The sequence below is a fragment of the Oncorhynchus keta genome, chromosome 29 (assembly GCF_023373465.1).
Source record: "Oncorhynchus keta strain PuntledgeMale-10-30-2019 chromosome 29, Oket_V2, whole genome shotgun sequence".
Classification (NCBI taxonomy): Eukaryota; Metazoa; Chordata; class Actinopteri; order Salmoniformes; family Salmonidae; genus Oncorhynchus; species Oncorhynchus keta.
Genome location: NC_068449.1, coordinates 8544168 through 8568419, shown reverse-complemented (window position 1 = coordinate 8568419; position 24252 = coordinate 8544168). Strand labels below are relative to the sequence as shown.

Here is a 24252-nt window from a genome sequence, read left to right as displayed (position 1 = left end):
TATATATCATAAAAACTAGAAGAGAATCAGTTAAACTCTCGTCAACTCTCAACCAGGAAAGACTGGCATGTTGTTGATGTGTGTGCAGTTAAGGGCGTAAAGGTGTGCTGCTTTGTTTTGAACCAGCTGCAGATTTGCTAGGTCTTTCTTTGCTGCACTTGAAGATATTACTGGACACTTAATCAAGATGGGACATGACCAGAACCAGAGCAACTAGTAATGTCGTTTTTTTGTGTGTCAGAAACAGACATACCCCTCTCCATCTTCACAACAACTTTGTCAATATGACTTGACCATGATAATTGACCATCCAATGTTATACCTAGGAGTTTAGCTTCCTCAACTTGTTCAATGGTCACAACCTTTATGTACAACTCCCGTTGAGGTTTAGGTCTAAGAGAATGTTTTGTACCAAATACAATGTTTTTAGCTGTATTTAAGACCAGTTTATTATTAATTATCCAAGTGAGTTTTTTCAATAACAATTCATGAAAAATAACATCAAAGACTGCACTGAAATCCAGCAATACAGCTCCAACTCATCTTATTATAAATGTATTTTAACCAATCATCAGTCATCTGAGTCAGTTGATTGCCCTTCTCTAAATGCATGTTTAAAGACAGTAGTTAACTTGTTCTCTGACAAATAGCATATTTGGTCCAACACAATTTTCTCCATCAGTTTACTAAGAACAGGCAGCAAACTGATTGGACGGCTGTTAGAGCCAGAACCTTATGACTTGCATTGGGGGAGAAGGATTACCAGGGGTGATTTATTGTCACATAAATACAGATGTATACAAATTTGTGTATAATTAACCTCCAAAATACATGTAAACACACCTTTAAACATTTTATTTTAAAGCTGTGAGTTCTATTATATGATATAATATCAATAATTGTTTCATTTACAACTTGTCTAAGTCCTATCATCAACTGATGTCAGCCAGTATACAACTGTGAATTGACTGTATTGTTTGAATGGAATGTTGGCAAAACTGGCTGGCTAGCTAGGTAACACACATACAGTGCAGATTGTGTAAAATAATGTATCTTATCACAGCTCTGGCAAACCATGGTTGACCAACGCCCTGACCAAAATGACTGATCTTTAGACCATCATAAGTAGGTTCATGCCCATTATAGTATTGTAATTCCTAATTATATGGTTTTGACATGCATGTCTGTCAGTCTAAATACATGTACAGTGCATTCAGAAAGTACTCAAACACCTTGACTTTTTCCACATATTTTTTCTTCGTTACAGCCTTATTCTAAAATGCATCTTTTAAAAGAAATACCTTATTTACATAAGTATTCAGACACTTTGTTACGAGACTTGAAATTGAGTTCTGGTGCATCCTGTTTCCGTTGATCTTCCTTGATTGGAGTCCACCTGTGGTGAATTAAATTGATTGGACATGATTTGGACAGGAAAATAAAAATATTCACCATATTCAACAACAAATAAGGCATACAAATACTAAACTTTACACCTAATCATGTTGGATGACTCATTGAGATGATATTACCTTTCTATATAAGGTCTCACAGTTGATTGTGCATGTCAGAGCAAAACCCAAGCCATGAGGTCGAAGGAATTGTGTGTAGAGCTCCATGACAGGATTGTGTCGAGGCACAGATCTGGGGAAGAGTACCAAAAAATGTCTGCTGCATTGAAGGTCCCAAATAACACAGTGGCCTCCATCATTCTTAAATGGAAGAAGTTTGGAACCACCAAGATTCTTCCTAGAGCTGGTCGCACAGCCAAACTGAGCAATCGGAGGAGAAAGGCTTTGGTCAGGGAGGTGACCAAGAACCTGATAGTCACTCTTACAGAGCTCCAGAGTTCCTCTCTGGAGATGGGAGAACCTTCCAGAAGAACAACCATCAGCACTCCACCATTCACGCCTCTATGGTAGAGTGTCAAGACGGAAGCCCCTCAGTAGACAGCCACGTTCAAGTATTGCCATAGATTTTCAATCCGATTTAAGCCGAAACCGCAAGACTCAAGAAAAATTAATGTTGTCTTGGTAAGCAACTCCAGTGTATATTTGTCCTTGTGTTTTAGTATATTGTCCTGCTGAAAGGTGAATTTGTCTCCCAGTGTCTGATTTTACCTGTACTTAGCTCTGTTCCATTTCTTTTTATCCTAGTATGCTTGTCCGTGCCGTTGACAAGCACACCCATAACAAGATGCAGCCACCACCATGCTTAAAAATGTGAAGAGTTTTACTAAGTGATGTTAGATTTTCCACAAACATAACACTTTGTAATCAGGACATAAAGTTAATATCTTTGTCACACTTTTTGCTATTTTTACTTTAGTGCCTTGCAAAAAGGATGTAGGCTTTGGAATATTTTTATTCTGTACTGGCTTCCTTCTTTTCACACGGTCATAAAGTTTAGTATTGTCAAATCAAATTTAACATATTGGTAGATGTTATTGCGGGTGCAGCAAAATGCTCGTGGAGTAACTACAATGTTGTTGATCCGTCCTCAGTTTTCTCCTTATCACAGCCATTAAAGTCACCGTTTGACTCAAGCCCCACAAGACATGTCACCAGAGCTGTCTTCACAGTCCCCAAGTCCAGAACAGGCTATGGGAGGTCCATGACTGCATGGAACTATATTCAACATCAAGTAACTCATGTAAGCAGTAAAATCTGATTGAAAAAAAAACGAACAGATAAAAATACCTCTTGTGGAACAGTGGGGACTGTGAAGAGGACTACACACCGGCATAGACACACATATACACACATGCACAATAATATATGCACTATACACACACGTACAAATGGATTGTGTGTTGTACTGTAGCTATATGGTAGCAGAGTATTAGCCTGAGGGCACACATTTAAGCCTCGTTTCCATTGGCACTTTGAAGGTCTTGGTGGGCTAGCTCAAATTGAGGTTCCACTGCCTCCAGAAATTAGAAATTATATAATGTTGCTAGGTAGCCAAAATGTGACTGTGTTGCTAGCTAGCAATGCTGTAAGTAACGTTACTCCTGCCAGTACCAGCCAGAATTAACCTTGCTAGCTAGCCATGTATTTAGCTTGCTAACATAAACTAGCTAGGTTAGTGTCGTCACAAACAGGCTAGCTAGCTAGGTTAATTTCTACCTTGCTTTCCATGGCATTGGCTATGAGCTAGCTAGCTACTTAAGAAAACCACGACAGGTTTGATATGATGTAGCTAGCTAGCTTTCAATACAACCTGACCAGCTACAACTCCGGATAGCTCACTTTAGCTCGCGAGCTCGTTTCAAGTCTGATTGGCAAGCTAACTTTTGGTAGTTACTTAACATTGGAGGGCTGACTGTTCTCATAAAAGTTTGTCTGGTGCAAAAATAAATGAAGGATCCAGCTATGGTGGTAATTCGTGTCATTTCTGACTACAGTGGTACTGCTTGTCCATGTGCTAGCTAACAGCAACAAGCCCAGATGAGCTAGCTAAACATTGTGTCAGCGTCCAGCAGTGATCAACTGGTGGTTGCATAGTAATGCCATCACCAGCCCGAATTCTAATGGAGCTGGTATCAGCGGTGAAACTGGGATGCACTGGCCCGGGTTTCCCTCGACCCAGCTCAAATTTGGCCCTAATTTTAAGTGTCAGTGGAAAGGGTGCTTTAATATGTTGTGAAATCTGTTGTATAATGTCATGTTTTTAATTGTATGTAACTGCCTTAATTTTGCTGGACCCCAGGAAGAGTAGCTGCTGCCTTGGCAGGAACTAATGGGGATTCGTAATAAATACAAATAGTGAAATCCATGAGGGGTTTCCTTCCTCTCCAGCAACTGAGTTAGGAATGACGCCTGTATCTTTGTAGTTTCTGGGTGTGTTGATACACCATCGAAAGTGTAATTAATAACATCACCATGATATTTAATGTCTGGTTTTACCCATCCACTAGTAGGTACCCTTCTTTGCGAGTCATTGGAAAACATCCCTGGTCTTTGTGGTTGAATCTGTTTGAAATTCACTGCTCGACTGAGGGACCTTACATATAATTATATTTGTGGGATACAGAGATGAAGTAGTCATTCAAAAATCATGTTGAAAACTATTATTGCAAACAGAGTGATTCCATGCAACTTATTATGTGACTTGTTAAGCACATTTTTACTCCTGAACTGATTTAGGCTTGCCACAACAAAGGGGTTGAATACTTACTGACTCAAGACATTTCAGCTTTTCATTTTTAATTAATTTGTAAAATAATTCAATTTTGACATTATTGGGTATTGTGTGTTGGCCAGTGACACAAAATTAAAATGTAATCCATTTTAAATTCAGGCTGTAACACAACAACATGTGGAAAAAGGGATGTGAATACTTTCTGAAGGCATTGTACATGGAACACAGTTCTCTCCCTCCCCTAGAGACGTCCTGTCTAACCACAGGAACGCATGGACAAACGCACACACACACACACACACACACACACACACACACACACACACACACACACACACACACACACACACACACACACACACACACACACACACACACACACACACACACACACACACACAACTCGATCCGTGTTCTCTACCTAGAGGAAAATAATGATGTGGCCAACAGCAATTACCACAGGAACATGCTGAGCTTTGGTCTACCCCACCTTCTATGCACGTCTACCATCCAACATACACGCATGCACACAGACAGACAGACAGACAGACAGACAGACAGACAGACAGACCCTCTCTGCCCTGTGTCCTTAGAGCGCTGGCCCATAGTTAGCTTACGGGTAGTGAGCTATATAGTTAGCTTACGGGTAGTGAGCTATATAGTTAGCTTATGGGTAGTGAGCTATATAGTGAGCTATATAGTTAGCTTACGGGTAGTGAGCTATATAGTTAGCTTACGGGTAGTGAGCTATATAGTTAGCTTACGGGTAGTGAGCTATATAGTTAGCTTACGGGTAGTGAGCTATATAGTTAGCTTACGGGTAGTGAGCTTTATAGTTAGCTTACGGGTAGTGAGCTATATAGTTAGCTTACGGGTAGTGAGCTATATAGTTAGCTTACGGGTAGTGAGCTATATAGTTAGCTTACGGGTAGTGAGCTATATAGTTAGCTTATGGGTAGTGAGCTATATAGTGAGCTATATAGTTAGCTTACGGGTAGTGAGCTTTATAGTTAGCTTACGGGTAGTGAGCTATATAGTTAGCTTACGGGTAGTGAGCTATATAGTTAGCTTATGGGTAGTGAGCTATATAGTTAGCTTACGGGTAGTGAGCTATATAGTTAGCTTACGGGTAGTGACCTATATAGTTAGCTTACGGGTAGTGAGCTATATAGTTAGCTTACGGGTAGTGACCTATATAGTTAGCTTACGGGTAGTGAGCTATATAGTTAGCTTACGGGTAGTGAGCTATATAGTTAGCTTACGGGTAGTGAGCTATATAGTTAGCTTACGGGTAGTGAGCTATATAGTTAGCTTACGGGTAGTGAGCTATATAGTTAGCTTACGGGTAGTGAGCTATATAGTTAGCTTACGGGTAGTGACCTATATAGTTAGCTTACGGGTAGTGAGCTATATAGTTAGCTTACGGGTAGTGAGCTATATAGTTAGCTTACGGGTAGTGAGCTATATAGTTAGCTTACGGGTAGTGAGCTATATAGTTAGCTTACGGGTAGTGACCTATATAGTTAGCTTACGGGTAGTGAGCTATATAGTTAGCTTATGGGTAGTGAGCTATATAGTTAGCTTACGGGTAGTGAGCTATATAGCTAGCTTATGGGTAGTGAGCTATATATAGTTAGCTTACGGGTAGTGAGCTATATAGTTAGCTTACGGGTAGTGAGCTATATAGTTAGCTTACGGGTAGTGAGCTATATAGTTAGCTTACGGGTAGTGAGCTATATAGTTAGCTTACGGGTAGTGAGCTATATAGTTAGCTTACGGGTAGTGAGCTATATAGTTAGCTTATGGGTAGTGAGCTATATAGTTAGCTTATGGGTAGTGAGCTATATAGTTAGCTTATGGGTAGTGAGCTATATAGTTAGCTTACGGGTAGTGAGCTATATAGTTAGCTTACGGGTAGTGAGCTATATAGTTAGCTTACGGGTAGTGAGCTATATAGTTAGCTTACGGGTAGTGAGCTATATAGTTAGCTTACGGGTAGTGAGCTATATAGTTAGCTTACGGGTAGTGAGCTATATAGTTAGCTTACGGGTAGTGAGCTATATAGCTAGCTTATGGGTAGTGAGCTATATAGTTAGCTTACGGGTAGTGAGCTATATAGTTAGCTTACGGGTAGTGAGCTATATAGTTAGCTTACGGGTAGTGAGCTATATAGTTAGCTTACGGGTAGTGAGCTATATAGCTAGCTTATGGGTAGTGAGCTATATAGTTAGCTTACGGGTAGTGAGCTATATATATAGCTTACGGGTAGTGAGCTATATAGTTAGCTTATGGGTAGTGAGCTATATAGTTAGCTTACGGGTAGTGAGCTATATAGTTAGCTTACGGGTAGTGAGCTATATAGTTAGCTTATGGGTAGTGAGCTATATAGTTAGCTTACGGGTAGTGAGCTATATAGTTAGCTTACGGGTAGTGAGCTATATAGTTAGCTTACGGGTAGTGAGCTATATAGTTAGCTTACGGGTAGTGAGCTATATAGTTAGCTTATGGGTAGTGAGCTATATAGTTAGCTTACGGGTAGTGAGCTATATAGTTAGCTTACGGGTAGTGAGCTATATAGTTAGCTTACGGGTAGTGAGCTATATAGTTAGCTTATGGGTAGTGAGCTATATAGTTAGCTTATGGGTAGTGAGCTATATAGTTAGCTTATGGGTAGTGAACTATATAGTTAGCTTATGGGTAGTGAGCTATATAGTTAGCTTATGGGTAGTGAGCTATATAGTTAGCTTACGGGTAGTGAGCTATATAGTTAGCTTACGGGTAGTGAGCTATATAGTTAGCTTACGGGTAGTGAGCTATATAGTTAGCTTACGGGTAGTGAGCTATATAGTTAGCTTACGGGTAGTGAGCTATATAGTTAGCTTACGGGTAGTGAGCTATATAGTTAGCTTACGGGTAGTGAGCTATATAGCTAGCTTATGGGTAGTGAGCTATATAGTTAGCTTACGGGTAGTGAGCTATATAGTTAGCTTACGGGTAGTGAGCTATATAGTTAGCTTACGGGTAGTGAGCTATATAGTTAGCTTACGGGTAGTGAGCTATATAGCTAGCTTATGGGTAGTGAGCTATATAGTTAGCTTACGGGTAGTGAGCTATATATATAGCTTACGGGTAGTGAGCTATATAGTTAGCTTATGGGTAGTGAGCTATATAGTTAGCTTACGGGTAGTGAGCTATATAGTTAGCTTACGGGTAGTGAGCTATATAGTTAGCTTATGGGTAGTGAGCTATATAGTTAGCTTACGGGTAGTGAGCTATATAGTTAGCTTACGGGTAGTGAGCTATATAGTTAGCTTACGGGTAGTGAGCTATATAGTTAGCTTACGGGTAGTGAGCTATATAGTTAGCTTATGGGTAGTGAGCTATATAGTTAGCTTACGGGTAGTGAGCTATATAGTTAGCTTACGGGTAGTGAGCTATATAGTTAGCTTACGGGTAGTGAGCTATATAGTTAGCTTATGGGTAGTGAGCTATATAGTTAGCTTACGGGTAGTGAGCTATATAGTTAGCTTACGGGTAGTGAGCTATATAGTTAGCTTACGGGTAGTGAGCTATATAGTTAGCTTAGGGGTAGTGAGCTATATAGTTAGCTTACGGGTAGTGAGCTATATAGTTAGCTTACGGGTAGTGAGCTATATAGTTAGCTTATGGGTAGTGAGCTATATAGTTAGCTTACGGGTAGTGAGCTATATAGTTAGCTTATGGGTAGTGAGCTATATAGTTAGCTTACGGGTAGTGAGCTATATAGTTAGCTTACGGGTAGTGAGCTATATAGTTAGCTTACGGGTAGTGAGCTATATAGTTAGCTTATGGGTAGTGAGCTATATAGTTAGCTTACGGGTAGTGAGCTATATAGTTAGCTTACGGGTAGTGAGCTATATAGTTAGCTTACGGGTAGTGAGCTATATAGTTAGCTTACGGGTAGTGAGCTATATAGTTAGCTTACGGGTAGTGAGCTATATAGTTAGCTTACGGGTAGTGAGCTATATAGTTAGCTTACGGGTAGTGAGCTATATAGTTAGCTTACGGGTAGTGAGCTATATAGTTAGCTTACGGGTAGTGACCTATATAGTTAGCTTACTGGTAGTCAGCTATATAGCTAGCTTATGGGTAGTGAGCTATATAGTTAGCTTACGGGTAGTGAGCTATATAGTTAGCTTACGGGTAGTGAGCTATATAGTTAGCTTACGGGTAGTGAGCTATATAGTTAGCTTACGGGTAGTGAGCTATATAGCTAGCTTATGGGTAGTGAGCTATATAGTTAGCTTACGGGTAGTGAGCTATATATATAGCTTACGGGTAGTGAGCTATATAGTTAGCTTATGGGTAGTGAGCTATATAGTTAGCTTACGGGTAGTGAGCTATATAGTTAGCTTACGGGTAGTGAGCTATATAGTTAGCTTATGGGTAGTGAGCTATATAGTTAGCTTACGGGTAGTGAGCTATATAGTTAGCTTACGGGTAGTGAGCTATATAGTTAGCTTACGGGTAGTGAGCTATATAGTTAGCTTAGTGGTAGTGAGCTATATAGTTAGCTTATGGGTAGTGAGCTATATAGTTAGCTTACGGGTAGTGAGCTATATAGTTAGCTTACGGGTAGTGAGCTATATAGTTAGCTTACGGGTAGTGAGCTATATAGTTAGCTTACGGGTAGTGAGCTATATAGTTAGCTTACGGGTAGTGAGCTATATAGTTAGCTTACGGGTAGTGAGCTATATAGTTAGCTTACGGGTAGTGAGCTATATAGTTAGCTTATGGGTAGTGAGCTATATAGTTAGCTTACGGGTAGTGAGCTATATAGTTAGCTTACGGGTAGTGAGCTATATAGTTAGCTTACGGGTAGTGAGCTATATAGTTAGCTTACGGGTAGTGAGCTATATAGTTAGCTTATGGGTAGTGAGCTATATAGTTAGCTTACGGGTAGTGAGCTATATAGTTAGCTTACGGGTAGTGAGCTATACGGGGGTAGTGAGCTATATAGTTAGCTTACGGGTAGTGAGCTATATAGTTAGCTTATGGGTAGTGAGCTATATAGTTAGCTTACGGGTAGTGAGCTATATAGTTAGCTTACGGGTAGTGAGCTATATAGTTAGCTTACGGGTAGTGACCTATATAGTTAGCTTAGGGGTAGTGAGCTATATAGTTAGCTTATGGGTAGTGAGCTATATAGTTAGCTTACGGGTAGTGAGCTATATAGTTAGCTTAGTGGTAGTGAGCTATATAGTTAGCTTATGGGTAGTGAGCTATATAGTTAGCTTACGGGTAGTGAGCTATATAGTTAGCTTACGGGTAGTGAGCTATATAGGGTAGTGAGCTATTAGTTAGCTTACGGGTAGTGAGCTATATAGTTAGCTTACGGGTAGTGAGCTATATAGTTAGCTTACGGGTAGTGAGCTATATAGTTAGCTTATGGGTAGTGAGCTATATAGTTAGCTTACGGGTAGTGAGCTATATAGTTAGCTTATGGGTAGTGAGCTATATAGTTAGCTTACGGGTAGTGAGCTATATAGTTAGCTTAGTGGTAGTGAGCTATATAGTTAGCTTACGGGTAGTGACCTATATAGTTAGCTTACTGGTAGTCAGCTATATAGCTAGCTTATGGGTAGTGAGCTATATAGTTAGCTTACTGGTATTCAGCTATATAGTTAGCTTATGGGTAGTGAGCTATATAGTTAGCTTACGGGTAGTGAGCTATATAGTTAGCTTACGGGTAGTGAGCTATATAGTTAGCTTACGGGTAGTGACCTATATAGTTAGCTTAGTGGTAGTGAGCTATATAGCTAGCTTATGGGTAGTGAGCTATATAGTTAGCTTACGGGTAGTGAGCTATATAGTTAGCTTAGTGGTAGTGAGCTATATAGCTAGCTTATGGGTAGTGAGCTATATAGTTAGCTTATGGGTAGTGAGCTATATAGTTAGCTTACGGGTAGTGAGCTATATAGTTAGCTTACGGGTAGTGAGCTATATAGTTAGCTTACGGGTAGTGACCTATATAGTTAGCTTAGTGGTAGTGAGCTATATAGCTAGCTTACGGGTAGTGAGCTATATAGTTAGCTTAGTGGTAGTGAGCTATATAGCTAGCTTACGGGTAGTGACCTATATAGTTAGCTTAGTGGTAGTGAGCTATATAGTTAGCTTACGGGTAGTGAGCTATATAGTTAGCTTAGTGGTAGTGAGCTATATAGTTAGCTTACGGGTAGTGAGCTATATAGTTAGCTTACGGGTAGTGAGCTATATAGTTAGCTTACGGGTAGTGAGCTATATAGTTAGCTTACGGGTAGTGAGCTATATAGTTAGCTTACGGGTAGTGAGCTATATAGTTAGCTTACTGGTAGTGAGCTATATAGTTAGCTTACGGGTAGTGAGCTATATAGTTAGCTTACGGGTAGTGAGCTATATAGCTAGCTTACGGGTAGTGAGCTATATAGTTAGCTTACGGGTAGTGAGCTATATAGTTAGCTTACGGGTAGTGACCTATATAGTTAGCTTACGGGTAGTGAGCTATATAGTTAGCTTACGGGTAGTGACCTATATAGTTAGCTTACGGGTAGTGAGCTATATAGTTAGCTATATAGTTATATAGTGGCTGGATTGGCAGCCAACCCGTTCAGATAAAGAGAAATCATGCTGCTTTTAAATGGCTAGCCAATCCAATTCCATTGAACAAGCTTCAAAAAGCTTTATTGTCTATCATCTAATGTTTATAATAATACAGACATCTGCCCTCTGGTTCTTCTCGTTTCTGGCTGGAGGCCGGAGCATAGAAGTAGACTGCATCACCCACACATTGACTTGAATGGGGATAACCTGTTCTATGAGTTCTGTTTCTATGGGGTTTCTCAGGGCGTGCACGAAATGGCACACTATTCCCTGTGTGTATGTATAACATTTAGATGCGGACACACACACACACACACACACGGACCCGAGAAAGACTAGCTGTCACCGTTGAGGATCCTAATAAAAATATATCTGTATTTGAATGCCCTGGGGTCTGGTCAAAATGAATGCACTAGCCTACCTAGTGAATAAGGTGGCATTTCAGATGCAGCCTCTGTCAGGTTCTTTAATGAGGAAGCCTCTGCTAACTGCTTAGCTGCTGTGTCTCTGCCTCTCTCCATGCTGACCAGAGGAGACATGCAGGGCGTATCTTACACTTCCATCTCATCGACTCAGAGCTCCGTAGAAAAAAAGTCTGGAGGCACCCAAAGACAAACGAACCTGAACAGCCCCGATCGATCAGAGAGAATGTGAGTATTACCAGTCAGCCTCTGTTGAGTAACATTCTCACGGGTGTCTGGGTTGGGAGGGGGTGGTCTGTGTCTGTGTGTGTGGGGTGGGAGGGGGTGGTCTGTGTCTGTGTGTGTGTGTGTGTGTGGGGTGGGAGGGAAGGGGTGGTGTGTGTGTGTGGGGGTGGGAGGGGAGGGGTGGTCTGTGTCTGTGTGTGTGGGGTGGGAGGGGAGGGGTGGTCTGTGTCTGTGTGTGTGGGGGGGGGGGTGGTCTGTGTCTGTGTCTGTGTGTGTGGGGTGGGAGGGGAGGGGTGGTCTGTGTCTGTGTGTGTGGGGTGGGAGGGGGTGGTCTGTGTCTGTGTGTGTGGGGTGGGAGGGGGTGGTCTGTGTCTGTGTGTGTGTGTGTGGGGTGGGAGGGAAGGGGGTGGTGTGTGTGTGTGGGGGTGGGAGGGGGAGGGGGTGGTCTGTGTCTGTGTGTGGGGGTGGGAGGGGAGGGGGTGGTCTGTGTGTTTGTGTGTGTGGGGGGGTGGAAGGGGTGGTGTGTGTGTGTGTGTGTGGGGTGGGAGTGGAGGGGTGGTCTGTGTCTGTGTGTGGGGGTGGGAGGGGGTGGTCTGTGTCTGTGTGTGTGTGTGGGGGTGGGAGGGAAGGGGGTGGTGTGTGTGTGTGGGGGTGGGAGGGGAGGGGGTGGTCTGTGTCTGTGTGTGTGGGGTGGGAGGGGAGGGGGTGGTCTGTGTGTTTGTGTGTGTGGGGGGGGGTGGAAGGGGGTGGTGTGTGTGTGTGTGTGTGGGGTGGGAGTGGAGGGGTGGTCTGTGTCTGTGTGTGTGGGGGGTGGGGGTGGTCTGTGTCTGTGTGTGTGTGTGTGTGGTAGCCTAGCGGTTATTAGGTTTGGCCACGTAACCGAAAGGTTGCTGGTTCGAATCCCCAAGCTGACTAGGTGAAATCTGTCGATGTGCCTTTGAACAAGGTACTTAACCCTAATTTCTCCTGTAAGTCATTCTGGACTAAGAGTGTCTGCGAAATGGTGTGTGTGTGTGTGTGTGTGTGTGTGTGTGTGTGTGTGTGTGTGTGTGTGTGTGTGTGTGTGTGTGTGTGTGTGTGTGTGTGTGTGTGTGTGCGTGTGTGTAATTCTGTAGTTCAAGTTTGAAGTACTGTGTTCTACAATGGGATCTTTACCCCTCTCTGAGCTGTTATCATCTTTTCATTTTTATTCAACTTGTTACACTACCCTTATCACTGATCTCAGAACAGGTTTCATAACTAGAATTCTAAAACGCCTTGACTTGTATGCCATATATTACCTAAATATTTTCTTCATATTGAGGCTACCAGTTGCCCACAAAGGTGCATATTTTAAGCAGACACTTTTTTATAACAAGAAAATGTAATCAGATATCATTCTGTTCTCTAACCCAGGGGTTCTCAAACTCAGGCATTGGGGAACATGAACTGTTCACAAAGTTCTTGTTTGGCGCAGAGAAAATACACATGTTCTTGCAATTCTATACATTTAGTTATGTCTAATGTGTATTCATATGATATCTGAGTGACTCAAATATTATAACAGTCTAATGGCAAAATAACCAAGCTAAAAAAGTTTATTTATATAGCCATTTGTACATTAGCTGATATCTCAGTGCTGTACAGAAACCCAGCCTAAAACCCCAAACAGCAAGCAATGCAGGTGTAGAAGCACGGTGGTTAGGAAAAACTCCCTAGAAAGGCCAAAACCTAGGAAGAAACCTAGAGAGGAACCAGGCTATGAGGGGTGGCCAGTCCTCTTCTGGCTGTGCCGGGTGGAGATTATAACAGAACATGGCCAAGATGTTCAAATGTTCATAAATGACCAGCATGGTCAAATAATAATAATCACAGTAGTTGTCCAGGGTGCAGCAAGTCAGCACCTCAGGAGTAAATGTCAGTTGGCTTTTTTTAAAGAGTATCTCTACCGCTCCTGCTGTCTCTAGAGAGATGAAAATAGCAGGTCTGAGACAGTAGCACGTCCGGTGAACAGGTCAGGATTCCATAGCCGCAGGCAGAACAGTTGAAACTGGAGCAGCAGCACGGCCAGGTGGACTGGGGACAGCAAGGATTCATCATGCCAGGTAGTCCTGAGACATGGTCCTAGGGCTCATGAGAGAGAAAGAGAGAAAGAGAGAATTAGAGAGAGCATACTTAAATTCACACAGGACACCGGATAAGACAGGAGAAGTACTCCAGATATAACAAACTGACCCTAGCCTCCCGACACATAAACTGCAGCATAAATACTGGAGGCTGAGACAGAAGAGGTCAGGAGACACTGTGGCCCCATCCGATGATACCCCCGGACAGGGCCAAAGAGGAAGGATATAACCCCACCCACTTTGCCAAAGCACAGACCCCACACCACTAGAGGGATATCTTCAACCACCAACTTACCATCCTGAGACAAGACCGAGTATGGCCCACAAAGATCTCCGCCACGGCACAACCCAAGGTGGGGGGGCGCCAACCCAGACAGGAAGATCACGTCAGTGACTCAACCCACTCAAGTGACGCACCCCTCCTGGGGACGGCATGAAAGAGTACCAGTAAGCCAGTGACTCAGCCCCTGTAATAGGGTTAGAGGCAGAGAATCCCAGTGGAAAGAGGGGATGAAGGAGGCATGAAGGATCTAGCTATGGTGGTAATTTGTGTCATTTCTGACTACAGAGGTACTGCTTGTCCATGTGCTAGCTAACAGCAACAAGCCCAGACGAGCTAGCTAGTGATTAGCTGGTGGTTGCATAGTAACGCGGTCCTGGGGCCACCCTGGTTGCACTTTTCCCCCTGCACTAAACAGCTGATTCAAATCATCAAAACTTCACGATGAGTTGGTTATTTGAATCAGCTGTGTAGTGCTAGGGGGAAAAACTAACCGTCCAACCAGGGGGCCCCAGGACCCAGTTTGGGAAACCTCAAAAGGTATGCGATGACTGACATGGCAAGAGGAAAACTGATGAATCTCTCTACCTCATTTCAAAGTTGTACCTTGTGCATTCTACTATTTAAAATTTGAAGAGTAAGTTGAAAGCCAGACTGATAAATAACCTGTCGACACAGTTTGGGAACCACTGATCTTACTCACTGACTGACATTACATTGTCTACTGTAACCTATTATGTCCAAATCTCTTCTGAATGCAGCTTGTAGCATGTTCTCTGTTCCTGTGTGGCTCGTTGTGCCACAGACAGGTTGTAGTTATCCATGCTGTGTCTGTGAGTGTCATCTCGCCACTCTCGCCCGGTGCATTTTTGCTTTTGTTCTCATCTCTCCGCCCGCCCGCCTGCCTGACTCACAATGATGATCTTGACCAAGCCAGAAAAGGTCAAGGTCAGCCAGCAAATTGCCTCAAAGCAATCAGCTCAGTCTCTGTGCTAACACACACTGTGTGCTCTCTCTGTCTCTCTCTGTCTCTCTCTGTCTCTCTCCTTCTCTCCGTCTCTCCGTCTCTCTCCTTCTCTCCGTCTCTCCGTCTCCCTCCGTCTCTCTCCTTCTCTCCGTCTCCCTCCGTCTCTCTCCTTCTCTCCGTCTCCCTCCGTCTCTCTCCTTCTCTCCGTCTCCCTCCGTCTCTCTCCTTCTCTCCGTCTCCCTCCGTCTCTCTCCTTCTCTCCGTCTCCCTCCGTCTCTCTCCTTCTCTCCGTCTCCCTTCGTCTCTCTCCTTCTCTCCGTCTCCCTCCGTCTCTCTCCTTCTCCCTCCGTCTCTCTCCATCTGTCTCTCTCTCACTCTGTCTCTCTGTCTCTCTGTCTCTCTCTCTCTCTCTCTCTCTCTCTCTCTCTCTCTCTCTCTCTCTCTCTCTCTCTGTCTCTCTCTCTGTCTCTCTCTCTGTCTGTCTCTCTCTCTCTCTCTCTCTCTCTCTCTCTCTCTCTCTCTGTCTCTGTCTCTGTCTCTGTCTCTGTCTCTGTCTCTCTCTGTCTCTGTCTCTCTCTGTCTCTCTCTCCTTCTCTCTGTTTTCCCATGAAACTTGTGTCAGGGGGTCCACTTGCTTTGAAGTTGTGCATCTAACGGGGGGCTCTGTGAGAGGCCTGGGACATCAAAGTCACCCTGGTCCGCGTGGCAGTGACATTTTGATGGCAGCGTTACCCAGTGGGGTGCAGGAGGGATGGGGCGATGGTGTTCAGCTGTTCTTTAAGACTCCTGGCTGCTCCAGGGTTGTGCAGTGTTTATCTCTTCTCTACACAGGATTGGCATTCATTACATGAAACAGGTTCCCCCCTTCCCCTCGGCCAACAATAGACACTGCTCTGGAGTTCATACAATCTAATAGAACAACACGACCTTCTGTTGACACACACATGTGCGCCAAACACACACACACACATAGTCACGGGTGTGAACGTACACACACACAGTGTGTGAGAGGAGAGACGGGTGGCCTTGTCACCTGACCTTTCTGTGAAGTTTGGCGTGACCATGACTGCTCTCTGAGTTCATCATAACATGAGTTGTGTTGCTCTGCCTACTGTAATACACTGTAACAAACTCAATACCAACGCACATAATCCAGACAGGTTCAGTAGCTGAATAGACCTCTTTATATTGTCCCCATTTGTGTAGCTGTTTTGTGGGAGGGTAGGCCTAAACAGTGTCACAAACAGGTGTTAATGTGTTGGCCCACAGGATACTAGATGTCGGGGAGTCATGATCTCCCCAACAGCTGTCCTCCTGTCTTCATCTGGGGCTGATATGATAACCACCTTCTAAAGCCAGGCCTGGTCAGAAAAGGCTTGGCCCTGGATATTGTGTGAATCCGAGGATAATCAATGAGAAAGAGCTGAAGATGAGGACAGACTATGACTGGTTTCTATCCCAATGTAGAGGATGAACAGGGGGAGATCCTCATGCATTGTCTCACTAATATTCAGTCCCTAGTGACCATGTAATCGTGCATGTGTATGTTTATGTCTATTCCCCAGGTGCAGATGTAGAAACTTGACTACCACCATTACCTGTCTCTGTTCTTCGACGGGCTGTGTGAGACGGTGCCCCCCATACGACTTCTTCACCCGCCTGGAGGTCCACGACATGCTGGAGCACGGGGGCACCAAGATCCTGCCAGTCATCCCCCAACTCATCATCTCCATCAAGAGTGAGTAGTCAAAAATCACAAAAACACTTCCACAACTTTGTCAGAGCACAAACACAATGATCAATGTAACCACAACACTCTCGTCATCGCTATCAAGAGTGAGGGGCCGAAACGTTACAGAAACGTCACAGGAACAGTGTAACAATTTTATCAGAACACAAACACAACACTCTCGCAACATATCTAGACCAAATCTCCTATAACAAGGTTATGAAAAGATTATTTTCTAATGTGTGGCCAGTAGTGGTTAACCAATCGCCGTAAACCACAAGCCAGAAAGGTTTGGCTTGACAATGGACAAATCCCCAGTGTACTATTCAAATCTAATTGTATTTGTCACATGTTTGTAAACAACAGGTGTGGACTAACAGTGAAATTATTACTTACGGATCCTTCCCAACAATGCAGAGAGAAATCAAATAGAGATATAATAGAAAAGTAAAACACGTCAAAAATAGTATTAATAGATACACAACGATTAACGGTAACTTGTCAATCAATATACAAGGGGTACCAGCACAGAGTCGATGTGCAGGGGACAAAGTAATTGAGGTAGACATGTACATATAACTAGGAATACAGTGACAGATAGTAAACATTGGCAGCATCAGCAAAGGTCAATGCAGATAGTCTGGGTAGTTATTGTTTAACTCTTTAACACACTATTATCAGTCTTATGGCTTGGGGACAGAAGCTGTTCAAGGTCCTTCTGGACCAAGGAGGAGAGTGATGGAGTGCTGCATCAGATGACCTGGCCTCCACAATCACCTGACCTCAACCCAATTGAGATGGTTTTGGATTATTTGGACTGCCGTTGAAAGAAAAACAGCCAACAAGTGCTCAGTATATGTGGGAACTCCTTCAAGACTGTGGGAAAAGCATTCCAGGTGAAGCCGGTTGAGAGAATGCCAAGAGTCTGCAAAGCTGTCATCATGGCAACGGATGCATATTTTGAAGAATCTCAAATATAAAATATATTTTGTTTTAACACTTTTTTGGTTACTAAATGATTACATATTTTTATTTAACTAGGCTTGTCAGCTAACCCTCCTGTCGTGTTCTTTTCAAGTTAATTAATTCTGTGTTCCCGGTCCAAAATGACCTCCCCATTATCGCTGATTATAAATCCATAATAATACATATATTATCACCTAATGTTGTGTTATATCTTTTATCAACTTAAGTTATTGTGAACATTACAAGTTTTGAACTTCTATTTGATATTTACAGCCTGTAGGCCTCGTTGACCTGAGCTCATTCAACTCGTTTTTGAGAAATTAAAAATGCATAATGTATTTAGACTATAACAAATACTTAGATGAAACATATTGTGCTTTTGATCATAATCTACTTTGTGTCAAAGTTTAACAAGGACTCTCTCCTCCTCACTAGTGTCATGATCAAAGATATGATCAAAAGCTTCACATACAGTATATTATTTGGTCATTGTGCTGCCATTGTGCTGCCATTTCATACAGTAAGTGTAGTCTCACCTATTAATTTCTAATGACAGGTCATTTTTGACCCGGGAACACCACAGGTGTACAAAAGTTAAATAAAACACCCCAAATTTGATGAAAATCATCCAAAATGTATTTTGTGTGTTCAGATGCCCTGTCTGGACAAAGTAATGGAACCTTACGACAATCAGATTAAATAAACTCAATTTTTAAGAGAGAATACTTGTAAATCAGTCCAATTTGACCACAACACAGCAGGAGGGTTAAGAAAAAAATATTATTTACAACAATATCCTACCCCGGGCAAACCCTCCCTTAACCCAGACAACACTGAGCCAGTCATGCGCGGCCCTATGGGACTCCAGATCACAGACAATTGTCATACAGCCTGGGATTGAACCAGGGTCTGTAGTGACACCTCTAGCACTGCAATGCAGTGCCTTAGACCACTGCGCCACTCAGGAGTTTGTTATTTAGAAAGTGTTGATGTCTTCTATTATTCTACAATGTAGAAAATAGTAAAAATAGAGAAAAACCTTTGAATGAGTACATGCGTCCAAACCTTTGACTGATACTGTATATTTGAGTGTGTGTGTGTTTCAGCTCTGGAAGAGAAACTCTCAACTCTACATTGGGTGAATGTGAGTACAATCTTTTCTGTGATTTATCTTCATTGTGAATTGTTTTGGGGGGTGTGGCTGTTAAGAGCAAGGTCGTTGCTGGTACGAATTCCTGTGCCGACTAGGTGAAATCTGCCGATGTGCCCTTGAGCAGGGCACTTAACCCCAATTGCTCCTGTAAGTCGTTCTGGATAAGAGCGTCTGCTAAATAAAAATAGGGCATTCTGGACCAAAAAGTGAATTTCTGACCCTGCACACACACACACACACACACACACACACACACACACACACACACACACACACTTACTTAACACGCACACTGAGAGGCTTTGTTTTTTGCTGGAGCCAACTGACTGCCAGTTGTAAAGTGAGTGTTTTTAAAGTGGGGCAGTGAGTGATTTCGACCAGTTGGGTGTGTGTGTGTGTGTGTGTGTGTGTGTGTGTGTGTGTGTGTGTGTGTGTGTGTGTGTGTGTGTGTGTGTGTGTGTGTGTGTGTGTGTGTGTGTGTGTGTGTGTGTGTGTGTGTGTGTGTGTGTGTGCTCAGTGTTCCAGCGCCTGCTGAGTCAGGGGGGTGAAACGGGCAACATGAGGCAGGGCCGCTGGAGACATGGAGACATGCTGACAGACTGACCCCGGCAATAGACTAAACACACACTCACTGCTTACTGATTAGCAACAGAGGACAGCATAGAGCATGACCCAGTTCACATCATAAGAAAAAAGGCTTCCAAAACTTTTTGTAGAAAGGGTTCTACATGGAACCCAAAATGGTTCTACCTGGAACCAAAAGGGGATATGTAATGGGTTCTCCTATAACCCTTTAAGGTTTTCGATATCACCTTTTTTTTCTAAGTGTGTGTGTGTGTGTGTGTGTGTGTGTGTGTGTGTGTGTGTGTGTGTGTACGTGTGTGTGTGTGTGTGTGTGTGTGCGTGTGTGTGTGGGGGGACGTGTGAGCATGTGTGTGTGTGTGTGTGTGTGTGTGTGTGTGCATATGTGTGTGTGTGTGTGTGTGTGTGTGTGGGGACGTGTGAGCATGTGTGTGTGTGTGTGTGTGTGTGTGTGTGTGTGTGTGTGTGTGTGTGTGTGTGTGTGTGTGTGTGTGTGTGTGTGTGTGTGTGTGTGTGTGTGTGTGTGTGTGTGTGTGTGTGTGTGTGTGTGTGTGTGTGTGTGTGTGTGTGTGTGTGTGTGTGTGTGTGTGTGTGTGTGTGTGTGTGTGTGTGTGTGTGTGAGCATGTGTGTTTTGTTTTTGTTGTTTGTTTGTTGCCATTACATTGTTTCTACTCCAAATCGTATAGTTTGTTTAAAGCGGCAATCAGCAGTTGTCTTGGGTAAAAAGCTGGGGGATATGGAAATGTAACCACTCTCAAATGAATAGACAGAGCTATGGATGCAAGGACTGGCCATCCATGATATCAAAATTATAGTTTTAACTAAACTGCCCATACGAGAAGGCTATACACTCACTTCACTGGCCACACACCAACACACACACACACACACACACACACACACACACACACACACACACACACACACACACACACACACACACACACACACACACACACACACACACACACACACACACACCAACACACCAACACACACACACACACACACACAGACACACACACACACACAAGTGTACGCACACACCTCAAGCATTAATGGAATTTTAAATGGCCTGCTCGTTATTATCTTCTTGGTTTATTGAAATCGGGCACATTTTGGCCAGCCGTGGGGCAAACCCGCCGGCCCATGTCTCTGTTTGCAGATGAATTACTTTCTACTGGAACTCCAAGGAAGGAGGGAAAAGGAAAAATAATATGTGCAGAATGTTTTGTCTGACTGACTTCAGTGCAGAAGCCTCCATCTGGCTGGCGGGTTTTTATATGGCGAACGGCTGAATCATGCTGTTGGACTGTGAATTTTGATGATGATGACTCCAGGTCACCCGGTGAGAATACACAATGCGCAGGGCCGTCGGAATAGTCCGTTACTCTGAAACTGAACTCAGGTCAGTGTGGAGTGAGCTCACTTCTTTGCATCCTCGTCACAGAGTCGACATTAGGCTAGAAAGATGTAGACTCTATTCTAGAATGATTGAGAAAAGTTAGCGGCATTTGTAGAGATTTTTTAGGTGGTGATTTTGAAACCTTGAAAGATGTAGGCAGAAGGCTGCAATAAAAAAAGTATACAGGTGATGTTTTTGAGCACGTTGAGCCCAGAGTGTCCTTAAAAGAATAACCCACAGAAACTTTTACATTTAACAACTTAAACATCACTCCAACATTACCTTCATGACTTTAGACGAGAACAAAATCATTATGATGACATGCCGTAATTTCCTACACCTCTTAGATAAAATCCTTCCGAAAGGGTTCCTCGGCTGTCCCCATAGGAGAACCCTTTTTGGTTCCATGTAGAACCAAAAATAGTTACTTAAAGGTTTCTAGAACCCTTTTGGGTTCTAGAGAGCAAAAATAATATTATAAGCATGTACTCTCTTTAAAGAAGGATGAAAATTCCCAGACACATCTCCACGAAAATTAAACTTTCACTACAAAAAGAGATCCCCGACTCAGGCAAGATACAATTTGAAAAGTATAATTATCTCACAACAAACACGATTGACTAAAATCCTCAATGTCCACCCGCGTGTGACATTTGGAAGAGATGAGAAAACAAGGTCGAGTTTTATTTTTGGGGGAACAGAATGTCTAATAGAAGTGGCTTGAATAGATGATTACTTTATTCATATCCGATGTGACAAGGATTATACCAAACGTTAATATATCCTACTCTGACACTCTCTGCTTCACTTTTTGCGAAAGGTGTAAAGCCTGAATGAATAATCGAACAGTCCCACGGTACAAATGTCACAGCGAGGGTAAATTGTTTGCGCTCGTGGTAATTAGAATTTAATTGTTTGTTATGTGCATTTGAAATCCATGTCGGTCCACATTCTACCTCATCACTGTGATGGCAGATAGCTCTCCCATTGTGTGAGGAAACAGGAGAGAGATGTCCTTCCCTGTCGGTCCACATTCTACCTTATCACTGTGATGGCAGATAGCTCTCCCATTGTGTGAGGAAACAGGAGAGAGATGTCCTTTCCTGTCGGTCCACATTCTACCTTGTCACTGTGATGGCAGATAGCTCTCCCATTGTGTGAGGAAACAGGAGAGAGATGTCCTTCCCTGTCGGTCCACATTCTACCTTATCACTGTGATGGCAGATAGCTCTCCCATTGTGTGAGGAAACAGGAGAGAGATGTCCTTTCCTGTCGGTCCACATTCTACCTTATCACTGTGATGGCAGATAGCTCTCCCATTGTGTGAGGAAACAGGAGAGAGATGTCCTTCCCTGTCGGTCCACATTCTACCTTATCACTGTGATGGCAGATAGCTCTCCCATTGTGTGAGGAAACAGGAGAGAGATGTCCTTCCCTGTCGGTCCACATTCTACCTTATCACTGTGATGGCAGATAGCTCTCCCATTGTGTGAGGAAACAAGAGAGAGATGTCCTACAATGGATACACTCATTCAGCATTGTCTGTAGCACTAATACACACAGTTACGCAGTCACACACACACCCGTGCTCATACACACACACACAAACCCGTGCTCATACACACACACACACACACACACACCCGTGCTCATACACACACACACACACACACACACACACACACACACACACACACACACACACACACACACACACACACACACACACACACACACACACACACACACACACCCCGTGTTCATACACACACACACACACACACCCGTGCTCATACACACACACACACGTGCTCATACACACACACACACACACACACACACACACACACACACACACACACACACACACACACACACACACACACACACACACACACACACACACACACACACACCCGTTCTTCACATTTTGACACACCCGTGCTCAACACACACACACCCGTGCTCATACACACACACACACCCGTGCTCATACACACACACACACACACACACACACACACACACACACACACACACACACACACACACACACACACACACACACACACACATACACACACATACACACACACACACACACAAACACACAACACACACACACATTCTTCACATTTTGACATCCTGTGAAACAGCCCATGTGTGTAAATAACACAACTGGGTTTGAAGACACCATGTCCAGGCATGTCCACCAACAGGCATGTGTCAGAGTGGGTTTAACATGAAAATGTGCTGTGTGTGCGTCTGTCTGTCTGTGTGTCTGTGTGTCTGTGTGTCTGTCTGTCTGTCTGTCTGTCTGTCTGTCTGTCTGTCTGTCTGGCTGGCTGGCTGGCTGGCTGGCTGGCTGGCTGGCCTAGAACAAGGAGACAAATGTTTCACCGGATGTACAAATCTGAAGCATCCAGTTTTCAGGCTGTGGTGTTCATGCAATTTTGTCAGCTGGTCTTTGTCATGCAAAAGCCTGCCGGTCTCACGTTAATTGACTGGTAATTAACATAAACACATTTATCATCTCCAGGCCTCCACGCAGAAAAAAACACGCATACAAGCTATTTATCCCATTGTGGAGCAAGTGCACATATGACATGACTATATAGCATAAAAGTGAACTTATGAAACAGGTCCTATATGATTTAGAGTTATTAGGCAACTTTAGTTGTGAATAATACAAACCTATGAATTTCTTAGAAATCAAAATACATGTGGGCTGCATGATGAGACTGTAGGCTATTGATGAATTGAGAAAGTCACTAAACAATATTGTGTTCTGTTCCTTGCCTCAGGCTGCACAGCTGTTCTCTCATCAAGTGGTCATATTTTCACCGATAAATCTATTCTCAATGTAATCTTGTCTTTACTAATGTGTGAAATTTGTTTTCGATTTAGAATGGCCCATTATCAAATGGGCAGGAACAGGGGTAGGGCAAAAAATACATCATCCATATGCACTGGAATGGCGAATGGAGGCTATTTCTCGCCAGGCTATTTATTTTCTTCTCAATAATGCCCGGTAGACTACTCCATTACTTCACTCCACGGCATCGACCACTATTTGAGAAGCAGCCAGCCTCTTGCTGCGTGGCAGGTGATATTGCATCTAATCTCAGAATGCCATGGCCTCTTCAACCCTGTTCCTGAAGCTTCCAAGTGCTTCATTTGGGAAACCAAGGGAAATCTGTTCAGGAAGTTCTGTCGTAACATGCTTGAGAAAGCAATGAAGGAGAGAGGAGAAGAAGAACATGCACGGTGGTGAGATTCTGCAGATAACGGTAATGTGTCACCCTGTTAAATATGAAAATATAAAAATGCCGTATTAGTAGGTTATTCAAAATCACTATAATTGTAGGCTAACTCTGTAAACCGCCCTGCACAATCAATTAACCAACAACGTTGCCTAGGCCTGTTTATTCTCTCCCTCTCTCATTTTGGAGCCCAGCATAAGGTATCCAGTCCGTCCGGTATGCATAATAATACTGTCCACACTAAAAGGTGATTACTAGAACTGCTTTAATGTTGAAGTATAGGCTAGACCAATTATGTACCAAAGATATCTTAAATACGTTTTGTTAGATGTTTTTCTGCCGTGCGTAATATGCGGTAGTCTATGTATTGTATTATGGCACAATCATTATTTA

The 24252-nt window shown here is 43.2% G+C and overlaps 1 pseudogene; it reads left to right on the top strand.

Annotated features, from left to right (window-relative positions):
- LOC127913441 (parkin coregulated gene protein-like) overlaps positions 1-24252 on the top strand; it is a 381678-nt pseudogene that overhangs the window by 165222 nt on the left and 192204 nt on the right.